Source organism: Oryctolagus cuniculus, chromosome 7 (assembly GCF_051225735.1).
Source record: "Oryctolagus cuniculus isolate XC-2025 breed Fujian yellow rabbit chromosome 7, ASM5122573v1, whole genome shotgun sequence".
Taxonomy (NCBI): Eukaryota; Metazoa; Chordata; class Mammalia; order Lagomorpha; family Leporidae; genus Oryctolagus; species Oryctolagus cuniculus.
The window spans coordinates 149,148,636-149,167,619 of NC_142873.1; positions in this window are offsets into that span (position 1 = coordinate 149,148,636).

Below are 18,984 nucleotides of genomic sequence, written 5' to 3' on the forward strand. Positions count from 1 at the left end.
CATTTTCTGTCCTTCAACCTGTGAATAACGTAAACCACACTGATTGGTTTGCATGTGTTTAGCCAGCCTTGCATGGCCAGGATAAATCCCAGCTGGTCCTGGGTTATAATCTGTTTTATGTGCTGCTGATATTTTATTGAGGATTTTCGCGTTAATGTTCATCAGAGAAACTGGCCTGTGGTTTCCTTTTCTAGGATGCCTGTCTGGCTTAGGTATGAGGTGATCCTGGTTTCATAGCACGCTGGGAAATATTCCCTCAGCTCTATTTTTCAGAAGAGTTTAAGAGGTACTGGTATTAATTCTTCTTGGGATGTTTGGCAGGATTTAGCTGGGAAGCTGGGTGGTCCCGCGGCTTCCTGTGCGGGCAGGTTTCGGATCACGTCCATCTCTTTATTTGTTATTGATCTGCTCAGACTTTCTCTTTCCTGACTCAGTCTTGGTAGATTGTATTTTTCCAGGGACTTACCCATTTTTAGAGGTTATCCAATCTGTTCCCTAGAATAGTCCCTTATAATCCTTTCTGTTATTGAGGCATTTGTTGTAATTTCTTCATTCTCATTTTAAAATAGACTTGAATTATTTCTGTTTATCTTAGATTAGCTAGGGGTTTGACAGCTTTGTTTTTTTTTAATAGTGCTTAGCTTTGTTGATTTTTCTATGGTTTTTCTGTTCTCGATTTATTTCTGTTCTGATATTTATTATTTCTTTTCTTCTGCTAATTTTGTGTTTAGTTTGTTATTCTTTTTCTTTAGTTCTTTAGGTTTTCTTTAGTTACTTGAGGTATAGTGTTAGGCTATTTATTTGGGATCTTTACTCTTTTAAAAAATATTTATTTTTCACTTTTCTTTTCTTTTTTTTTTTTTTTTTTTTTTTTTTTTTTTTTTTTTTTTTTGACAGGCAGAGTGGACAGTGAGAGAGAGAGACAGAGAGAAAGGTCTTCCTTTGCCGTTGGTTCACCCTCCAATGGCCGCGGCGGCCGGCGCGCTGCGGCCAGCACACCGCGCTGATCCGATGGCAGGAGCCAGGAGCCAGGTGCTTTTCCTGGTCTCCCATGGGGTGCAGAGCCCAAGCACTTGGGCCATCCTCCACTGCACTCCCTGGCCACAGCAGAGAGCTGGCCTGGAAGAGGGGCAACCGGGACAGAATCCGGCGCCCCAACCGGGACTAGAACCCGGTGTGCCGGCGCCGCTAGGCGGAGGATTAGCCTAGTGAGCCACGGCGCCGGCCTATTTTTCACTTTTCTAAGACAGAGAGAGAGAGAGAGAGAGAGAGAGAGAGATAGCAAACTTCCACCTGCTCGTTCACTCCCCAAATGGCCGTAACAGCCAGGAGGGGCCAGCCTGAAGCCAAGAGCCAGGAACTCCACCCTGATTTTCCACATGGGTGGCGGGGGCCCAGGTGCTTGGACCATGCTCTGCTGCCTTTCCAGGCGCGGTAGCAGCAAGCTGGGTCAACCCGAGCAGCCAGGACACCAGCACTCCAGTGCGGGCTGGCGCCATAACGTGTGGCAGCAGAGCCCACTGCCCCCGGCCCTCCTTGTTCTTGATGTAGGCATTCACTACTACAACTTTCCCTCCTAGAACTTGTTTCATTGCACCCTGTAGGTCTGGGTATGTTGTATTCTTGCTGTTGTTCGTCTCAAGGTATTTTCAACCTTCTTTTTCATTTCTTCCTTGACACATTTGTTGTTCAGGAGCTTGTTGTTTGATGCCACACGTTAGCGAATTTTCTGGATTCTTCTTGTTACTGATGTCTTGGTTTATATCGCGGTGGTCTTAAATAGCATGAGATGTTTTTGATCTTCTTAAATGTGTTAGGACTTGTTTTGTGGCCTAACATATGGTCTACTCTGGAGAATATTCCACAGGTGCTGGAGAAAAATGGGTATCCTGCTATTTTTGGGAAATTCTGCCTATGTCTGTTAGGTCCATTTGGTCAAAAGTGCAGTTCAAGTCCAACATTTCCTTATTGATTTTCCGTCTGGCTGATCTATCCATCGCTGACAGTGTGGTATGAAGTCTCCTACTGTTACTGCATTGCTATCTGTTTCTCCTTTCATGTCCATTAATATTTTTCATTTATGTATTTAGGTGCCCCAGTGTTGGGAGTATAGGTAGTTTCAGTCGCTACAGCCCATTGATGGATTGACCCCCTCCTCATTAAATAATGACCTTATTTATCTCTTGTGACAGTTTTGGACTCGAAATCTCTTTCATGAGACATAAATGTAGCCACCCTGCACTCTTTCGCTTGGTGTGGATGTGAAATATCTTTGTACAGCCTTTCGCCTTCAACCTCTGTGTGTCCTTACAGCTTAGCCAGGTCTCCTGGACGCAGAAGATGATGCATCTTGTGTGTGTGTGTTTTTTTAATCCATTCAGCCACTCCATGTATTTTCTTTGGAGAATTTAATCCACCTACATTCAAGGTTATTACTGATAGGTGAGGACTTACTCCTGCCATTGAACTTGTTTGGTTTTGTAGCTCTATTGGTCCTTTATCCCTTTGTTGGTGCACACCTTTGTGATCTGATAATTTCCTGTACGGTAAGCTTTCTTTTCTTTCCCTTTATCAAGTGTATATCTGATGTAGGTTTTTTTCTTTTTGGTCTCCTTGTGGCTACTACAAGGCTTACCTAAAACATATTATGCTTATAGTTTACCATTATAAGCTAACAACTTCCATCATATACAAAAACTCCAGAGTTTTATTTTATTTTATTTAAAGACTTATTTATTTATTATTTGAAAGGCAGAATTACCAAGAGGTAGAGGTAAAGAGAGAGGAAGAGAGATCCAACCGGTGATTCACTCCTCAAATGGTCGCCACAGCTGGAGATGGGCTGATTCGAAGCCAGGAGCCAGGAGCTTCTTCCAAGTCTCCCATGTGGGTGCAGAGGCCCCAGGACTTGGCCCATCTTCTACTGCTTTCCCAGGCCATAGTAGAGAGCTGGATCGGAAGTGGAGCAGCCGGGACTTGAACCAGTGCTCATATGGAAAGCTGGCGCTGCAGGTGGTAACTTTGTGCCACAGTGCCAGCCTCTATTTTATTTATTTATTTTTTAAAGAGTTTATTTATATATTTGAGGGATAGAGTTACAGACAGTGAGAGGGAGAGACAGAGACAAAGTTCTTCCTTCTGCTGGTTCACTCTCCAGATGGCCACAATGGCCGGAGCTGTGCCGATCCGAAGCCAGAAGCCAGGAGCTTCTTCCTGGTCTCCCACGTGGGTGCAGGGGCCCAAGGATTTGAGCTGTCTTCTGCTGCTTTCCCAGGCCACAGAATAGAGCTGGATTGGAAGTAGAGCAGCCAGGACTAGAACCGGCGCCCAAATGGGATGTCGACACTGCAAGCAGAGGATTAACCTACTGTGCCATGGCACGGCCCCCCTATTTTATTTTTTAAAGATTTAGTTATTTGTGGAGCAGTGTTGTGGTGTAGCAGGTTAAGCTGCTGCCTGCAACACCAGCCTCCCCTGTGGGCACCAGTTCAAGTCCCAGCTGTTCTACTTCTGACCCAGCTTCCTGCTACCGGTCTGGGTAAAGTGGCAGAAGATGGCCCAGGCGTGATATCCAGATGAAACTCCTGGCTCCTGGCTTCAGCCTGGCTCAGCCCTGGCTGTTGTGGCCATCTGGGGAGTAAATCAGTGGATGGGAGATTCTCTCTCTCTCTCTGTCTCTTCCTTCCTATTTGTCACTCTGCCTTTCAAAAGATTTATTTATTTATCTGAAAGGCAGAGTGATGCAGAGAGACCTCTTCCATTCACTGGTTTATTCCCCAAATGCCTGCAACAGCCAGGGCTGAACCAGGACAGGGCAGGAGCCGAGAACTTCATTTGGGTCTCCTACGTGGGCGGCAGGAGCCCAGGCACCCCAGCCATCATCCGGCAGCCGGCTGGGAAGCAGAGGTAGCACGTGATCCCAGGCACTCTAATACGGGATGTGGGTGTCCCGCTCTTCGGCTTCACCCATTGGGCCACAACCCACCCCCATTTATGTTTCAGGTGTTAACATTTAATGTTTACTTGGAATTCCTTAACACATTGTTTTGCAGTTTGAGTTGTTTCTGACTGTTTTGAATTTTAGCCCTCCTACCAGAGATGTGTCTGATTGATTTCGCACTAAATCACAGTCTTGGCGGATTGTGGGGTCGACTCTGTTTACCCGTGAGTGAGTCTCGCACGTTCACGTGCAGGCTTTCTAGTGTCTGTGTCCCTTTATTTCTTCTCGAAGAATTCAAGTCTACTGGTAATGATTCTTTTAGCTCTTTCTTATTGTTGAGCTTCGAGAGTTCTTTGTATGTTTTGGATAACAGTCCTCTATCAAATATCTTTTGCAAATGTTTTCTCCCAGCCGTATCTTGTCTTCTCCTTCTTGATGTTGCCTTCTGTGGTGCAAACATTTTTCATTCTAATCAAGTCCAGCTTATCAATTATTTCTTTCATAGATTGTGTCTTTGATGTTGTATCTAAAAACGCATCATCATAACCAAAATCAGCTAAGTTTTTTTTTTTCTCCTATGTTATTTTCCAGGAGTTTCATAGTTTTGCATTTTACATTTGGGTCTTTGACCCATTTAAAAATTGTTTCCTTATTTATTTTTAAATTTTCTTTAAAAGGCAGAGAGAGTCAGAGACAGATTTTTCCATCTACTGGTTCATAACCCAAATGCCTGCAACAGCTGGGACTTGGCTAGGTCCGAGCCAGGAGCCTAGAGTTCAATATGAGTTTCTCACGCGGGTGGCAGAGACTTGAGAGTACTTGAGTCATCACCTGCCGCCTCCCAGGAGGCACATTAGCAGGAAGCTGGACTGGAAGTCAAGTAGTTGGGACTAGAGTCACACACTGGGATATGCAATGTGGGTGTCTGAATTGTTATCCCAAACATTCACCCTTTTTGAACCATTTTGAGTTAATTTTTGTAAAAGGTTCAAGGTCTGTGTCCAGAGTTTTGTTGTTGTTGTTTTTGCTTGTTAATGTCCAGCACCATTTGTAAAGACTGGCTTGGCTCCACTGTGTTGGTTTTTTGCCAAAGTGACTCAATTTCTAGGGGTGTGTTTCTGGGTGCTTTTGTCCCTTCGATCTGTTTGTCTATTCTTTTGCCAGGACCACACTGTCTTGACTGTCGCAGCTTTATATTAAATCTTGAAGTCAAGCAGTGTCCTCCAGCCTTGGTCTCCTTCAATGTTGAGTTGACTGTTCTGGGTCTTTTACTTTTCCATATAAACTTTAGGATCAATTTGTCAATATCCACAAAACAGTTTGCTGGAATTAAAATAAATTTTTTTCTTTTTTTTTTTTTTCTTTTTTGACAGGCAGAGTGGACAGCGAGAGAGAGAGACAGAGAGAAAGGTCTTCCTTTTGCCATTGGTTCACCCTCCAATGGCCGCCGTGGCCAGCGCGCTGCGGCCGGCGCACCTCGCTGATCCGATGGCAGGAGCCAGGTGCTTCTCCGGGTCTCCCATGGGGTGCAGGGCCCAAGCATTTGGGCCATCCTCCACTGCACTCCCTGGCCACAGCAGAGAGCTGGCCTGGAAGAGGAGCAACCGGGACAGAATCCGGCGCCCCGACCGGGACTAGAACCCGGTGTGCCGGCGCCGCAAGGCGGAGGATTAGCCTAGTGAGCCGCGGTGCCGGCCTAAAATAAATTTACTTATTCATTTATTTGAAAGGCAGAGTAATGGAGGGGGGAGACACACACACACACACACACACAGAGAAAGAGATCTTAAATTCCCTGCTCACTCTCCAAATGCCTGAAGCAGCCAGGGCTGGGCCAGGCTGCAGCCAGGAGCCAGGAGCCAGGAGCCAGGAGCCAGGAACTCTGTGTGGGTCTGCAGGATTGGAAGCACAGGGATGGGACTCTAACCAACATTCCATATGGGATTAGAGTATCCCAAGTGGCAGTTTAACCTGTGGTGCCACAAGGCCCACCTGACTTGCTGGATTTTTGTTGGGATTGCATTGAGTCTACAGATCAGATTGGAAGAACTGACATCTCGCTAAGTTTCAATATAGAAGAACATGGAATACCTCTCCATTTATTTAGTTCTTTGATTTCTTTCATCAGAGTTTTCTAGTTTTCCTCAAAGAGATTTTGTGCAGATTTTGTTAGATTTATACCTATTTCACTTTTGGGCTGCTAATGTAAATGATCACTTATGTTATTGTTTTTATTTTTCATTTTAAGTTGAAATGGAGGCAGAGAAGGAGAGAGAGAGAGAGAGAGAGAGAGAGAGAGAGATCCATCTGCTAGTTAAGTCCCCAAATACAAGAGCCAGGGCGCTGGGCCAGTCCAAAGTCAGGAACTCAATTTGAGTAACCCACATGGGTGGCAGGAACCCAGGAACTTGAGCCATCGCCTGCTGCCACCCACTGTGTGCATTAGCAGGAAGCTGGATCAGAAGCAGAGGAGGGGCCAGCGCTGTGGTGCAGCGGGTTAACGCCCTGGACTGAGGCGTCGGCATCCCACAGGGGCTCTAGTTTGAGTCCAGGCTGCTCCACTTCCCGTCCAGCTCTGTGCTGTGGCCTGGGAAAGCAGTAGAAGATGGCCCAAGTCCTTGGGCCCCTGCACCCACGTGAGAGACCCGGAAGAAGCTCCTGGCTCCTGGCTTCGGATTGACATGGCTCCAGCTGTTGAGCCAACTGAGGGGGTGAACCAGTGGATGGAAGATGCACTCTTTCTCTCTGCCTCTCCTTCTCTCTCTGTGTAACTCTAACTTTCAAATAAATAAGTCTTACAAAGAAGAAGAAGCAGAAGCAGAGTAGCTTCTCTGTTCCGACCAGGACCAGGCACTCTGCTATGGAATGGGATGCGAGTGTCCCAGGTGGCCACTTAATCACTGCCCCAAATATCCACCCCAGTAATGTAGTTTTTTTTTAAGATTTTTTTATTTATTTGTTTGACAGGTAGAGTTATAGACAGTGTGAGAGAGAGACAGAGAGAAAGGTCTTCCATCTGATGGTTCACCCCCCAAATGGCCACTACGGCCGGTGCTGCACCAATCTGAAGCCAGGAGCCAGGTGCCTCCTCCTGGTCTCCCATGTGGGTGCAGGGCCCAAGCACCTGCGCCATCCTCCACTGCCTTCCCGGGCCACAGCAGAGAGCTGGCCTGGAAGAGGAGCAACTGGGACAGAATCCGGCGCCCCGGGACTAGAACCCGGTGTGCCAGCGCCACAGGCGGAGGATTAGCCTAGTGAGCCGTGGCGCCAGCCATTAATGTAGTTTTTTTTTTTTTTTTTTTTTTTTTTTTTTGACAAGCAGAATGGACAGTGAGAGAGACAGACAGAGAGAAAGGTCTTCCTTTTGCCGTTGGTTCACCCTCCAATGGCCACCACGGCTGGTGTGCTGCGGCCGGCCCACCGCACTGATCTGAAGGCAGGAGCCAGGTGCTTCTCCTGGTCTCCCATGGGGTGCAGGGCCCAAGCACTTGGGCCATCCTCCACTGCACTCCCTGGCCACAGCAGAGAGCTGGCCTGGAAGAGGGGCAACCGGGACAGAATCCGGCGCCCCGACTGGGACTAGAACCTGGTGTGCTGGCGCTGCAAGGCGGAGGATTAGCCTATTGAGCCGTGGCGCCGGCCTCATAATGTAGTTTTAATTTCAAATTCTCCTTGTTCATTGTTGGTATATAATAAAGTAATTGATTTTTGTATATTAGCCTTGTATTCAGCAATCTTGCTACAATTGCCCTATGAAGTCCAGAAGTTTCTTTGTCTACTCTTTGAGATTTTCTGTGTAAACAATCACAAGATCTGAGAACTAAGACCATTTTACATCTTGCTTTGCACACTGTATACTGTTTATTTCCTCTTCTTGTCTGGTTGCACTAGCTAGGACTCCCAGTACGATATTGCAAACCAGGGGCGAGAGGGACATCTTTGCTCTTCCTGATCGCAGTGAAAAACTTCAAGTTTCTTGCAGGTAAGTATGATGCTAGTTGTAGCTCTTGGTGTAGACGTTGTTTATCAAATGAAGGAAGTTCTTTACTTTCTAGTTCACTGAGAGTATCTTTTACAATCATGAATTGCATCAGGTTTCTGTCAAATGATTTTTGTACCATTGGTATAATCACATGATCACTATGTCTCCTGACGTGATGGGCTTCGTTTCTTTCTTCTTCTTCTTCCTCCTCTTCTTCTTCTTCTTCTTCTTTTTTTTTTTTTTTTTTTTTTTTTTTTTTTTTTGACAGGCAGAGTGGACAGTGAGAGAGAGACAGAGAGAGAGAAAGGTCTTCCTTTGCCATTGGTTCACCCCCCAATGGCCACTGCAGCCAGTGTGCTGCAGCCGGCACACTGCGCTGATCGGATGGCAGGAGCCAGGTGCTTCTCCTGGTCTCCCATGGGGTGCAGGGCCCAAGTACTAGGGCCATCCTCCACTGCCTTCCCGGGCCACAGCAGAGAGCTGGCCTGGAAGAGGGGCAACCGGGACAGGATCCGGTGCCCCGACTGGTACTAGAACCCGGTGTGCTGGCTCTGCTAGGTGGAGGATTAGCTTATTGAGCCGCGGCGCCGGCCGTGATGGGTTTCACTAACTGGTCTTTCAGTGTCCAACAGCCTTGGCTGCTTGGAATAAGGCCCCCTTGTGTAGATTTTGCTCCTTGTCTTATTTTCATATTTTTCCAAGGGAATATGTTACTTGTGTCATCAGGGAGTAATAGATGCTAAACTAAATCTATTTTACGAACTTAAAAATAATGTTCGGTAGAATTCACCAGTGAACTCTTCTGGGCCCGTTGCTTCTACTTCAGGATGTTACTGGTTCCATGTCTTTGAGTCAGACCCAGGGACATGGCTTACTGCTGCCTGTGTGAGTCCTGGCAGATCGTGTCTTGCAAGCAATCACTCCCCTTCATCAGATGAGCCATCTGTGGGCATGGGGTTGTTTTATTAGCCTGCCTGTGACCATGGGGCTTCCTTCATTTCTGGTCTTGGCACCTTATGTCCTCTCTTTTCTTAGTTAGCCTGGACAGGTGTGTGTTCTCTTTACTCTCCTTTTCAAAGAGCCAGCTTTTGGTTTGTTGATTTTTTTCCTACTGATTTCATGTTTTCACTTTCATTGACTTCTGATCTAATTTTTAAAAAAACCTTTGTTCAATTTGCTTTTGATTTTATTTGCTCTTCTTCATTTTCCAGGTTCTTAAGGTAGAAGTTTAGATGATTGATTTTAGGTCATTTTTTCTTTTCTAATATATGCATTCAGTCCTATGCATTTCTCTCCAAGCGCTGCTTTTGTTGTATCCCATAGGGTCTGATAACTGGTGCTTTTATTTTAATTTAGATAAAGACACTTAAAAGGTTTTCTTGCGACTTCTTCTTTGAATCAGGAATTGTTTAGAAGTAGGTTGTTTAATAATATCCCAAGTACTTTGAGATGTTCTGGCTAACTTTTTATCATTGATTTCTAGGTTAACTCCACTGTAGTCTGAGAGCAGACATGGTGTGGTTTCTAGTCTTTGTGTGTATGTGTGTGTGTGTGGCTCCAGAGTGTGGTCTACCTTGGTGACTGTTCTACATGAACTTGAGAAAAACGTGTCACCTGCTGTCGCTGCGAGACGCCCATTGATTGATGGCATGGCAGTGTTCAGTGGGTCCCAGCTCGCTGTGTGTCTGCTGGACCTCTCTGTTCTCATGGTGGGTAGCCGTCTCTGCCTGTGATGGTGGATCCTTCTCGCAGTTCTACCAGTGTTTGCTTCACATCTTTTGAGGCTCTGCTATGAAGCAAACGCACATGTAGCAGTGTTCTATCTTACTGGAATGTTGACCACCTTATCATTATGTAGTATTTTATAACTTACAACTTTCCTTGCTTGAAGCCTGCTCTGTCTGAATTAATAAGGTTTAGACTTTCTTTTGAAGATTGTTAGCATCGTACATCTTTTTCTAGCCCTTATTTTACTTTGTGAATTAAATTTAATATTTTTTTAATTTGAGAGGCAGAGAGACAGAGAGATCCTCCATCACTGGTTCACTCCCTAAATGGCCACAATGACCAGGACTGGGCCAAGCTGAAGCCAGGAGCCAGGAACTCCATCCACGTCTCCCACTTGGGCCATCTTCCACTGCTTTTCCCAGGCACGTTAGCAGGGAGCTGGGGCGGAAGTGGAGCAGCCAGGACACCAACTGACACTCCCAAGGACACAGGGCTGTGCCACAGTGCTGGCCTTCTAAACAGCTTCTTACAACCTTTGCTGCAAATAATGCCAGTCAGGCTTCCTGGCTACAAATTCTAGCTTCCGATTGTCTGGGAGAGCCTTGTGTGTCCTCCTCTGGGGGGCAGGTTTGCAGCGTTAGTGGGTTTTCCTCTCAACAGTTTAAGTGTTCCTTCCCACTCTCTTCATTCCACATGGTTTCTAAAGACCTTTCATGGAAAACTTGGAATTCTTTTTTTTTTTTTAGAGGATTGATTGATTTTAAGGCAGAGTGATACAGAGACAGAGACAGAGAGAGATGGAGAGAGAGGTCTTCCGTCTGCTGGTTTACTCCCCACATGGCTGCAATGGCTGGGCCTGGGCCAGGCCAAAGTCAGGAGCCCAGGAGCTGGATCAGAAGTGGAGCAGCCAGGACTTGAACCGGCGATTATGCGGGATGCTGGCATCATCGCAGGCAGTGGCTTAACCCACTGTGCCACAACCTTGGCCCCTTTTGTTTGCTTCTCTGTGGGTGAGGTGTGAGTTTCATGTTTGACTTTTCTGATTTTTGTAAGTGACACGCTAAGGTGTAGGGTTTTTTTTTGGGTGACAGGGAGGGAGATTTATCCTGTTTGATGTTCTCTGAGTTTCCGTGATCTGTGGTTTAGTGTCTGACATTGGTTTTGGGAAGTTCTCAGTCATCTTGCTTCAAATATTTCTTCTGTTCTTCTCCGATCATGTAAATACATGACAAGTAGTTACATCTCTTATAGTTGTCCTATAGTTCTAGAATATTCTGTTCTGTTTTCCTTGTTTGTTTGTTTGTTTTTTTCACCATTGCTTTTCAGTTTTGGAGGATTCTATTTTTTTAAAAAAAATATTTATTTATTTGAGAGGTAGAGTTACAGACAGAGAGAGGGAGAGAGAGAGAGGTCTTCCATCTGCTGGTTCACTCCCCAGATGGCCTCAACACCTGGAGCTGCACTAATCTGAAGCCAGGAGCCAGGAGCTTCTTCCAGGTCTCCCACATGGGTGCAGGGGCCCAAGGGCTTGGGCCATCCTCCACTGCTTTCCCAGACCACAGCAGAGAGCTGGATCGGAAGTGGAGCAGCCGTGACTTGAACCAGTGCCCATATGGGATGCCGGCACTGCAGGCGGTGGCTTTACCTGCTACGCCACAGTGCCAGGCCTGGAGATTTCTACTGATATATCCTTAACCTCAGAGATTCTTTCCTTGGCTGTCCCATCTAATAAGTCAATCATAGACCTTCTTCATGCCTTTTACCATGTTTCTGATATCTTTTTTTTTATTATTATTATTTGAGAGACAGAGTTACAGACAGAGAAGAAGAGTCAGAGAGAGGTGTTCCGTCTGCTGGTTCACTCCACAAATGGCTGATCAGAAGCCAGGAGTCAGGAACTCGTCCAGGTCTCCCAAGTGCTTGGTCCATCTTCCATGCTTTCCCAGGTGGGTTAGCAGGGAGCTAGATTGGAAGTGGAGCAGCCAAGACTCGAACTGGTGCCCATATGGGATGCCAGTGCTGTAGGTGGTAGTTTAACCTACTATGCCGCAGTGCCATTCCAGGTTCTAGCATCTCTTTTTGGTTCTTTTTTAGAATTTCCATCTCTCTCTCTATGTTGTCTCTCTGGCCTGGCATGCTGTATACTTTATCCATTACAGCTGTTAGCAATCATGGTTGTCTTTAATTTCCTGTCTGATGATTCTAACACCCCTGTCCCAAGGGTTTGTTCCTGATGACTGCTCTGTCTTTCCAAAACATGGATTTTTTTTTCTTTTAGTCTGCTTTGTCATTTTTTCTTGGCAGCCATACTGGTAAATGGGAACTTCGGCAAAGAGGCCTTTGGTGACGTGATGGTAAGGGGCGGGGCGGGGAGAGGGCTGTGGTGTAGCAGGTAGAGCCTCCGCCTGCAGTGCCAGCATCTCATTTGGGTGCTGGTTCGAGTCCTGGCTGCTCCAGTTCTGATCCAGCTCTGCCATGGCCTGGGAAAGCAGTGGAGGATGGCCCAAGCCCTTGGGCCCCTGCACCCATGTGGGAGACCCGGAAGAAGCTTCTGGCTCCTGGCTTCATATCATCCAGCTCCAGGTGTCGAGGCCATCTGGGGAGTGAACCAGCAGATGGAAGACCTCTCTCTGCCTCTCTGTAACTCTGCCTTTCAAATAAATTAATTGATTAAGAAAAAAGATTAGGCCTTGTTCAGAAACACGGAATGCCCTGAGGTATTTAAATTGTCCCCACCACCCAAAACAAAGATTTTGTTTTTATCTTTGTTTTTCCCTCAGATAATCCTTCTGTGAACTTGGTTAGTGCTCCGGGAGGCAAAACTCAAAAAATGCGTGAGCTCCCCGGTTGACTACGATGGGAAGTAAAGCAATTCCACATATTTGTGCCCCTAATAACGGCCCTTCAAATACATGAAGCAAGAACTAGCAGAATGGAAGGCAGAAATACGCCGTCTATATTAGCAGCCGAGACATTACCATTCCACTCTCAATAATGGGTAGAACGACCAGGCAGAAGCGAAGTAAGGAAAATAAATAATAATGCAACTAAACCTGACAAAGTGTCTTTCCTGCCAGTGGAACAAAGTTAGAAATCAGTAACAGAAGTGAACTTGAAAATTCACAAACTTGTGGAAATTAAACACTGCCGTCTTGAACAACCAGGGGTTCAAAGAAGAAACCAAAGAGACATTGGAAAATACGGAGAGATGAACAAAAATGAAAATACAGCCTACGAAAACTTGAGGAACCTGGAAAAAGAGTGGGAAGAGGGCAATGTGCAGCAACCAATGCTCAGAATAAAAAAGCAAAGATCCCAAATCAACAACCTAAATTTATAACTTAAGGAACTAGAGATAGAACAAGCTACACCCAGAGCTACTGGAAGGAAATAAATAGTGAAACTTAGAGCAGAGGTAAGTGAAATGGAGAATAGAAAAACAGGAAAATTAAAAGTTGGTTCTTCGAAAAGATCAGCAAAACTGACAAAGATTTAGCTGGAGGAACTAAGGAGAAATAAGTGGATATTCAAACTACTAAATCGGAAATGAAAGCTGGGACATTACTGTCAATTATAGAGAAATAAAAATAAGTATAAGAGTAGCATGAATAATTGTATATCCACAGGTAGGACGACGTAGAAATGGATAAGTTCCTAGAAATACAATCCTGTGAAGACTAACGCAAAGAAATCGAAAATCGGAACAGCTCCGTGACTAACAAGGGGATCGAATCAATAACAAGACTCACACAAGAAAGACCCTGGACTTTCACAGGTGAATTCTACCACACATTAAAGGAGAAACGGGCCGGTGCTGTGGCGTAGTGGGTAAAGCCACCAGCCGCAGTGCAGGCATCCCATATGGGCGCCAGTTCTAGTCCTGGCTGCTCCACTTCCGATCCAGCTCTCTGCTATGGCCTGAGAAAGCAGTGGAAGATGGCCCAAGTCCTTGGGCCCCTGCACCCACATGGGAGACCCGGATGACGCTCCTGGCTCCTGGCTTCAGATTGATGCATCTCCAGCCGTTTGGCCATTTGAGGAGTGAACCAGCGGATGGAAGATCTCTTTCTCTCTTTGTGTCTCCCTCTCTCTGTCTGTAGCTCTACCTCTCAAATGAGTAAATAAAACCCTAAAAAAAAAAAAAAAAAAAGACTCAGATAAAAACATAGAGGGAAAGCTTCACAATGTTGGATTTGGCGATGATTCTTAGATCTGACTCCAAAAGGCACAGGCAACAAAAGAAAAAACAGAAAGATTGGATTTCACAAAAATTTAAAAATTTTGCTCATGAAAAGACAATTTACAAAGTCAAAAGTGCACGAAATTGGAGAAAGTATTTGCAAATCATGGAACAGATAAGGCACTGCTATCCAGAATATAGAAAGAACCCTAAAACTCACCAAAAGACAAAAGGTTCTGAAATAAAAATGACTCGAACAGGCGTTTCTCTAAGGAAGATTTTCAAATGCACAAAAAGCACCTGAAAAGATGCTCAACATGGCTAACCATGAGGACAACGCCAGTCGGATGCCCTTCAGATCTGTAGGATCGCTATTATGAAAAGCCAGAAAGCAGTAAGTGGTGGTCAGATGTGTGGGTGGGAATCTAGGATGGTAAGGAAAAGCTAAGGGAGAATTGCGCGTGACTCCGCTGTTGCACTCTGGGTATATAGCCCAGCGAAGTGAAGGCAGGGTCTTGAAGAGGTGTTTGGACACCCGTGTTCCTAGCACAGTAGGTAAAGTGGGGACGCAACCCAGTGACCCTCGATGGGAAAATAGGTAAACCAAAGGTGATCAACAGAGTGTTACTCAGCATTAAAAAGGAAGAACGTGTGCAATGGGTTGCAATACGGATGAGACTTGGGCCATTATGCTAAGCGAAGAAGCTCAAATTCTCACGCGGCGTGATTCCACTTGAGCCAAAGACTTGCAGCAGTCAGGATCCGAGACAGAAAGCAGAGCAGCGGCTGTCGCGTGCCAGGGCTGGGAAGAAGGGGAGTTACTGTTTGTGGACGTAGACTTGTGGTTTTACAAGACACAAAGAGTTATGGGTATGGTTGCACCACGCCACGAAGCATTCAGTAGCGCTGAAGAATACACTCACAGGTGCTGAAGGTGATACATCAGGTGTGCTGTGTACTTTACCACAGGAAAAAAAATTGGAAAAAAAGAAGTGTGGCTTCTCTGTGATGAGGTTCCCTGGAGTTTTTTTTTTAAAAGATTTATTTTATTTATTTGAAAGAGCTACAGAGAGATGCAGAGAGAGAGAGAGAGAGAGAGAGAGAGAGGTCTTCCATCTGCTTGTTCACTCTCCAGATGGCTGCAACAGCTGGAGCTGAGCTGATCTGAAGCCAGGAGCTTCTTCCGGGTCTCCCATGCGGGTGCAGGGGCCCAAGGGCTTGGGCCATCCTCTACTGCTTTCCCAGGCCACAACAGAGAGGTGGGTCAGAAGTGGAGCAGCCAGGACTTGAACTGGCGCCCATATGGGATGCTGGCACTGCATGCCAGGGCTTTAACCTGCTGCACCATAGCACTGGCCCCAAGGTAAATGTAGTCTTTATCTCAGCTAAATGTCAATTTGTCTGTTACAACCAAGAAAGAAAGGGAGAGCAATTGTTGGAGATAGCTAAGAACTGTACAATGAAGAACACCCCAGATGGGTTTAACTGGCAATTAGACTGGGAGAGCAGATTTTCAGTATATATGACTGAAATTGAATTCTGAAATGCACAGTGAATCAGAGAAAAAGGGGGAAGTCTGTATAGAAATGTGCAAGCGTTATGAGTCGGCAGTTCATGGAGAAGACGGGACGGCTGATACTGACCTGCCTAACCTTGATGATAACCAGGGAAATGCAAAATAAAGTGAGAGCTGGATACTACTGCACCCAAAGGCAACCTATGCAGTAACATCAGGGAAAACGAGAGCCTCACCCACTGCTGGGGCGGGGAAAACCGGTGCAGCCAGCTGCGAGGACCCCTGGAGGGCTCTGGTGACACGGGCCCAGGGCATTCCCGGCTTCAAACCGCAAGTCCCATTCTGTGAGCCTCAGAGAATTCTCAGTTCAGACACAAAGAAACTGTGTTCAAGGGTGCTTATTGCTACACTGTTTGTGATACCAGAGATGGCAATAACTTGAATGGTCTTCAACAGGGAATTATATAAAATTCAATGCGTGTTTGTATAAAAACCATATAACAATATATAAAATACAATGCGTGTAAATGAAGATAGCATAGCAGTCAGAAGACAAGGAGGGATCTACATTGTGAGCATCAATAAATCTCAAAGAAACAGAATCAGATCCGTGGTCGTGTATCACCATGTACGTGAAATATGCACACGTCATACACACGTTGCTTATATGAATGTATAGACACACACTTAAATTGTAAATACATATACTAATGTAAATCAAATGGACAGAGAACTGGAAAACCATGCCTATTGGGCAGGAAGACTAGAAATGGAAGATGCACAGGAAAAAATTCAATGAAAGAATAAGATAATAGGGGCCAGTGCCATGGTGCAGCGGGTTCAACCCCCAGCCTGCAGTGCCGGCATCCTATATGGGCAGTGGTTCGAGTCCCGGCAGCTCCACTTCCGATCCAGCTCTCTGCTATGGCCTGGGAAAGCAGTAGAAGACGGTCCAAGCCCTTGGGCCCCTGCACCCGCGTGGGAGACCCAGCAGAAGTTCCTGGCTCTTGGCTTCAGATCAGCTCAGCTCTAGCCATTGCAGTCATTTGGGGAGTAAATCAGTGGAATGGATGACTCTCTCTGGCTCTACCTCTCTCTGTAACTCTTTCAAGTAAGTAAAATAAATCTTTAAAAAAAAGGATAAAATAATAAATAATGAACCTGGGACCAGATCAGAGTGCCTTAAGGGTAGATCCGGCCTCAGTTCCTCTTTCATGCCACAAACAGCTCAGCTTTACAAATAATTGGGTGCCCCACATACTTCTCAAGTAAATAGACGACTGTTCCCCTAACTGAATATCGGCGCGTCTGACGTGCTACAACCTGGGATTTGTGTAATGGTTTATATGAATATTTTCCTCTTCGGGGCTGGCATCATTTGCCTCCAACTGTTTAATCTCATCAAGCTGCGCACTCACAATTTCAAGTTCTTTCTTTTGAGGCCATTATCATCGCTGGGTTTTTCTAGTTTTGTTTTTCATTTGGAATTGCATTTCTAAAACGGCTCTTTCTCTGCAGGTTTTGAGCTCTTGGATAAAGGAGGTACTTAAGATTTCAATAACAACAAAAACAGATTAACTAAAGGTTTGCCTTTCATGTTGAGCACATTCCTGCTCCACTCTTAGGTGCCGGACTACAAAGAGGATTTTGTTTCAGTCGATTGAAAATGCGCCTAAGTGCTGGCTGAAACTCATTCGTTCCCTTTTCAACTGTTTCCAAGTGTGGCGATCTCTTCCCTGGATCCCCGCATGGCCGCCTTCACGCCTCTGCCCCGTGTCATCTTTTGGCAGGCTTCTCACCACGTCTAATCGCGTCTCTGCGACTCCGTGGTCCCGGATTCCTGGTCCCTTCACCACGCCTGCCTTTCCTTCTGGGCCTTCCTCCATCACACTGCGTGTTTGTCCATGGCCCATCGGCCCCCTGCCCCCATCCCCGGGGACGTGAGCACCCGGAAGACTGAGACCTCCACCTGGTTCCACTGTGCGAGCCCCACCTTGACAGCGGCACCTGCAGCCCAGAAGGCGCTCACGAAAAATCTGCAAGCTGCGCAGGATTTGTTGAGAACCTGCAGATTCTATGAACGTCCATCAGAAATTCGTGGAAATTGGGGTGAAAAGATGAGTTGGTTTTGGTGCACAAGATTTTGGAGTCCACGAAGCTTTTGTGGAATATGCATTTTTATGAACTTTTCGAGGATCCTTTTATGTGTGAATTTCAAATTTTTTTACACCAAGTGAACTTATTTTTTAACTCCATTTCCATGAAATTTCGAAGGACGTTTGTATTTTTAAAAATATTTATTTATTTGAAATGCAGAGTAACACACACACAAACAAGAGAGAGAGAGATCTTCCATCCACTGGTTCACTCCCCAAAGGGCTACAATGGCTGGCGCTGGGCCAAGCTGAAGCCAGGAGCCTAGAACTCCATCCAGGTCTCCCACATGGATGGCAGGGGCCCGAGTGCTTGGGTCATCCGCTGTATTCCCAGGCTGAGCAGCAGGGACTGGAACCTAAGATAAAGGGATGTCTGTCGTAGACGGTGGCTTAACCCACTGCACGTGTCGCCAGCCCCGACCCTCGTGTTTTGTATCATAACCTGATAAGCGTTTCTCCTTCTTGCTGCTCATCTTTCCATCCTGACTGTATACTTATTCGTTCAATATTTGAAGCAGTGCATTCTGGGAGAGTCCGTGGCGAATGAGACGGAACGTGGCCGGTACGATTTCCTCTCGCTCTCCTCAGCACCCACGCCCCCACCTTTTTCATGTTGCATACGCGCACTGGACGCTGGCTCCATGCTGAACACAGTCTTCTTACGTCTAGTACTTTTCTTTCTTTTTTTTTTTTTTTTTTTTTTTTTTGACAGGCAGAGTGGATAGTGAGAGAGAGACAGAGAGAAAGGTCTTCCTTTGCCGTTGGTTCACCCCCTCCAATGGCCGCCGCGGCCGGCGCACCGCGCTGATCCGATGGCAGGAGCCAGGTGCTTTTCCTGGTCTCCCATGGGGTGCAGGGCCCAAGCACTTGGGCCATCCTCCACTGCACCCCCTGGCCACAGCAGAGAGCTGGCCTGGAAGAGGGGCAACCAGGACAGAATCTGGTGCCCCGACCGGGACTAGAACCCGGTGTGCCGGCGCCGCAAGGCGGAGGATTGGCCTAGTGAGCCGCGGCGCCGGCCACGTCTAGTACTTTTCACACAACTCACAGCAGTCATATACAGTTGGTATATTATAGCGGCTCAAGATTTCTTTCCCATATATGCAGCTTATTGGTAGTAAATAAAACAACGGGATTGTCTGGTGAGACTCAGCCAATGGTTTGTCATAGAGGCTTCCGGAGGGGTCCCCAGGGAGCGGCCACGTGGAGCAGGAGCCGAGTCCCTGCGGACTCTGTTCACCCCACCACCTGCTCCCCTCCAGCCCCACGGAGTCCCTTCTCACCCGGCAGCAGCGCTGTAAGACGTGTCTGAGCGTGACACCAAACACTCTTGCCTGAGACCAGCCTGTTCCACGGCACACGCAGCCCAGCCCGCCACGAGAAAGGACTTGGAGACACCTTAGTATTTTCAACATCATTTTAGAGACCAGAGCCTGGACGGTGGCGAGATCAAGAAACGCACAGGAGACAAAGAAGCGGCAG